Genomic DNA, 5580 nt, shown 5'->3' with positions numbered 1-5580 from the left:
CAGCTTGCTCTAGTGGTTATTACAAGTAACTACACATATCACACCACAACAGCTAACATAGTGTCTCACTCCCTCTCCTCCTCTCCTCCTCTACCCCTTGTCTCCTCTGTTCTTCCTCTAGTCCTCCTCCTCTCCTCCTCGCCCTCTCAGCGGCTCCAGCTGGATAGAGTGACGCGAGGTGACCTCCTGCCTCTCTCACTGGAGGGCGGGAGAGGGGGAACAAAGGAGGAGGAGGAGGAGGTGGAAAGAAAGAGAGTAGGAATGGAAGAGGAGGTGGAAAGGGGTAGAAGAGGCAGAAAGCCTGGTCTAAGTATTGCTTTAAAGGGAAGAGAGGGGGAGGAGGAGAGAGCGCGAGAGATGGGGGGGAGTGGGAGAAAGAGGGGAGGAGGGGGAGGAGGGGGAGGAGGGGGAGGGCAGCGTTGTCCGACACACCATACTTACACCTGCAACAGGTAGGCCAGGGGGCGGGACCTGTAGGTGAGACTAATAACATGATAAGGGGGGCAGGTGAAGAAGGGGTGGAGCTGGAGTCAAGGAGGGGAGGGTGTTCCTACGAGCCCCCTGCCAGCGAGACGGGGAGCAGGGAGGAAGTCTGTCCACGGAGCATTTCTGGGTCATTGGGTCGCTTCCAATGAGATTAAATCCCCCTCTACAATGTAAAGCAATTTGAGTACTGGGGGGGTTCTCTGTATAAATCCAAGGTGAAACCTCCAGGGGCTAGCCTTCTCTCAGGGGATAGTCTGCTCTGGGCTGCCTGTGAAAGGTGTTCCTCTGTGGGAAAGAGGAGAGAACAAGAGCCCCCAGAAGAGTTCTCCTTATTGTAGTGATGGACAGATCAACTCTCCTTGTCATCTTCCACCTCTTCCTCGGCCTTCTCCCTCCTTTCCTTCTTACAGTTGTGATGGAGAGAACCCTTTTCTCCCTTTCCTCCTTCCTCTCCTCCCTCTTTCTCTTCCTCTACCTACCTCTCCCTCCTTCCCTCTTGGTAAACCTTGTTTAGTCGAGCCAGATTGGTGATAGCTAGCCATTGTTCAGACCACTGTCGCTGTCTGGGAGGGGGAATACAGGGCTGGTCCAATGGACTCAGCTCACATGGGGAGAACCTGCTGCTGATACTCCCCCTCTTACCTGGGATGAGATCACGTTTGGAGGAAGCCTGGCACCATCCCTACGGTGAAGCATGGTGGTGGCAGCATCATGCTGTGGGGAGGATTGTCAGGGACAGGGATTGGGAACACGCCCCATTCACATCGACGGGGCTGTAGTGGAGCGGGTTGAGAGTTTGAAGTTCCTTGGTGTCCACATCACCAACAAACTATCATGGTCCAAACACACCAAGACAGTCTTGAAGAGGGCACGACAACGCCTTTTCCACCTCAGGAGACTGAAAAGATTTGGCATTGGTCCCAAGATCCTCAAAAAGTTCTACAGCTGCACCATCGAGAGCATCATGCCTGGTATGGCAACTGCTCGGCATCCGACCGTAAGGCGCTACAGATGGTAGTGTGTACGGCCCAGTACATCACTGGGGCCAAGCTTCCGACAATCCAGGACCTATATACTATGCGGTGTCAAAAAATTGTCAAAGACTCCAGTCACCCAAGTCATAGACTGTTCTCTCTGCTACCGCACAGCAAGCGGTACCAGAGGGCAAAGAGTAGGTCCAAAAGGCTCCTTAACAGGTTCTACCCCCAAGCCATAAGACTGCTGAACAATTAATCAAATGGCCACCCAGACTATTTACATTGACACCTCCCCCCTTTGTTTTTACACTGCTGCTACTCGCTGTTTATTATCTATTCATAGTTACTTTACCCCTACCTACATGTTGTCAGAATGCGACGGTGAAATGCGGTAGGCGAAGTCAAACGCAGGACACAGAGCTTACTGGAAACATACTTTACTCGAAAGTAACCAGAGTAGAAAAAACAATCTCCACATATGGAGGAATAAACAACCCGCACACGAACACTGCCGATGACGAAAACAATAACACACAACACACAATGAACGACAGAGGGTTAAATAGGGAAAACAATACCACATAATGGGGAACAGGTGTACACAATCAGGACAAAACAAGTCAAACACCGAAACATAGATCGGTGGCAGCTAGTACTCCGGGGTCGACGAACGCCGAAGCCTGCCCGAGCAAGGAGGAGGAGCAGCCTCGGCTGATTCCGTGACAGTACCCCCCCCCCCTTGACGCGCGGCTCCAGCCATGCGCCGACCCCGGCCTCGGGGACGGCCAGGGGGACGCGGAGCAGGGCGAGTCGGATGACTCCGGTGGAAGTCCCTCAACATGGAGGGATCTAGAATGTCCCTCCTGGGGACCCAGCACCGTTCCTCCGGACCGTACCCCTCCCACTCCACGAGATACTGCAGGCCCCCCGTCCGACGCCTCAAATCCAAGATGGAACGGACTGAGTACGCCGGAGCCCCCTCGATGTCCAACGGGGGCGGAGGAGCCTCTCGTACCTCACTCTCCTGTAGTGGACCAGCCACCACCGGCCTGAGGAGAGACACATGGAACGAGGGGTTAATGCGGTAATTAATGGGCAGTTGTAACCTATAACATACCTCGTTCAATTTCCTCAGGACTTTAAAGGGCCCCACAAACCGCCGACCCAGCTTCCGGCAGGGCAGGCGAAGGGGCAGGTTTCGGGTCGAGAGCCAGACCCGGTCTCCCGGTGCATACACTGGAGCCTCACTGCGGTGAAGATCGGCACTCACCTTTTTCCGCCTGATGGCCCGCTGCAGATGGACATGCGCAGCGTTCCAAGTTTCTTCCGAGCGCCGAAACCACTCGTCCACCGCAGGGGCTTCGGTCTGGCTCTGATGCCAAGGAGCCAGAACCGGCTGATAACCTAAAACACACTGTAAAGGCGTAAGGTTAGTGGACGAATGGCGGAGGGAGTTTTGGGCTATCTCTGCCCAGGGAATATATCCCGACCACTCCTCTTGCCGGTCCTGGCAATATGACCTCAGAAACCTACCCACATCATGGTTAAATCTCTCCACCTGCCCATTACTCTCGGGGTGAAAACCTGATGTAAGGCTAATCGAGACCCCCAGACGTTCCATAAATGCCCTCCAGACTCTAGAGGTGAACTGGGGACCCCGATCAGACACTATATCCTCAGGCACCCCATAGTGCCGGAAGACGTGTGTAAACAGGGCCTCAGCAGCTTGTAGGGCAGTAGGGAGACCTGGCAGGGGAATGAGACGGCAGGCTTTAGAAAACCGATCCACAATGACCAAGATCGTAGTGTTTCCCTGGGAGGGATGAAGGTCCGTGACAAAATCCACCGACAGGTGAGACCACGGCCGTTGTGGAACGGGTAGGGGTTGTAACTTCCCCCTAGGCAGGTGTCTAGGTGCCTTACACTGGGCGCACACCGAGCAGGAGGAAACATAAACCCTCACGTCCTTAGCTAAGGTTGGCCACCAGTACTTCTCACTAAGGCAGTGCACTGTCCGACCAATACCCGGATGACCAGAGGAGGGTGACATGTGAGCCCAGTATATCAAACGGTCGCGAACCTCGAGCGGCACGTACCTCCAACCCTCCGGACACTGTGGAGGAGTAGGGTCGGAACGTAACGCCCGCTCGATTTCCGCATCCACCTCCCACACCACCGGTGCCACTAAGCAAGACTCCGGGAGTATGGGAGTGGGCTCAATGGACCTCTCCTCTGTGTCATATAGTCGGGACAGGGCGTCTGCCTTAGCGTTCTGGGACCCTGGTCTATAGGTGAGCTTAAATACAAAGCGGGAAAGAAACATTGACCACCTTGCCTGGCGAGGATTCAGCCTCCTCGCTGCCCGGATGTACTCCAGGTGACGATGGTCAGTCAGAATGAGAAAAGGGTGTTTAGCCCCCTCAAGCCAATGTCTCCACACCTTCAGGGCTTGAACCACAGCCAGCAGCTCCCTATCCCCCACATCATAATTGTGCTCTGCCGGACTGAGCTTCTTAGAATAGAAAGCACAGGGGCAGAGTTTAGGTGGCGTACCCGAGCGCTGAGACAGCACAGCGCCGATCCCAGCCTCGGAAGCATCCACCTCCACCTGAAATGCCAAAGAGGGATCCGGATGCGCCAGCACCGGAGCCGAGGTAAACAAGTCCTTCAGACGTTTAAACGCCCTGTCCGCCTCAGCTGACCACTGCAGGCGCACCGGACCCCCTTTAGCAGAGAGGTAATGGGAGCTGCTACCTGTCCAAAGCCCCGGATAAACCTCTGGTAGTAATTGGCAAAACCCAAGAAGCGCTGCACCTCCTTTACCGTGGTGGGAGTCTGCCAATTACGCACGGCAGAAACGCGGTCAATCTCCATCTCTACCCCTGATGCGGACAACCGATGTCCCAGGAAGGAGATGGACTCCTGAAAGAACAGACATTTCTCCGCCTTCGCATACAGGTCATGCTCCAACAGTCTACCAAGCACTCGACGCACCAGGGACACATGCTCGGCTCGTGTAGCGGAGTATATTAGAATGTCATCAATATATACCACAACACCCTGTCCATGCAAGTCCCCGAAAATCTTGTCCACAAATGATTGGAAGACTGAAGGAGCATTCATTAACTCGTATGGCATGACGAGGTACTCATAGTGACCCGAGGTGGTACTGAATGCTGTCTTCCACTCATCTCCCTCCCTAATGCGCACCAGGTTGTACGCGCTCCTGAGATCCAATTTTGTGAAGAATCACGCCCCGTGTAATGACTCCGTCATACTAGCAATCAGAGGGAGAGGATAGCTGTATTTGATGGTGATCTGATTTAGACCATGGTAATCAATACACGGGCGTAACCCCCATCCTTCTTCTTCACAAAAAAGAAACTTGAGGACGCAGGGGAAGTAGACGGCAGTATTTACCCCTGTCTCAAAGATTCTGTGATGTAGGTCTCCATAGCGGCCGTCTCATCCTGAGACAGACGATACACATGACTACGTGGAAGCGCAGCGCCTACCTGGAGGTCTATCGCACAATCCACCGTCGTTGGAGAGTTGCTCTGGGCTGCCTGCGAAAGGTGCTCCTCTGTGGGAAAGAGGAGAGAACAAGAGTCCCCAGAAGAGATCTCCTTATGGTAGTGATGGACAGATCAACTCTCCTTGTCATCTTCCACCTCTTCCTCTTCCTCTTGCTCGGTCTTCTCCCTCCTTTCCTTCTTACATCGTGATGGAGAGAACCCTTTTCTCTCTTTCCTCCTTCCTCTCCTCCCTCTTTCTCTTCCTCTACCTTCCTCTCCCTCCTTCCCTCTTGGTAGACCTTGTTTAGTCAAGCCAGATTTTGGATAGCTAGCCATGGTTCAGACCACTGTCGCTGTCTGGGAGGGGGGATACAGGACTGGTCCACTGGACTCAGCTCACATGGGGAGAACCTGCTGCTGCTGCCACTCCCCTCTTACCCGGGGTGAGATCACGTTTGGAGGAAACCTTGCACCATCCCTACGGTGAAGCATGGTGGTGGCAGCATCATGCTGTGGGGAGGATTTTCAGGGACAGGGACTGGGAACACGCCCCATTCACTTCGACGGGGCTGTAGTGGAGCGGGTCGAGAGTTTCAAGTTCC

The sequence above is a fragment of the Coregonus lavaretus genome, assembly GCF_964263955.1.
Source record: "Coregonus lavaretus genome assembly, contig: HAP1_SCAFFOLD_645, whole genome shotgun sequence".
NCBI classification, from domain to species: Eukaryota; Metazoa; Chordata; class Actinopteri; order Salmoniformes; family Salmonidae; genus Coregonus; species Coregonus lavaretus.
This window is presented reverse-complemented; position numbering follows the sequence as displayed.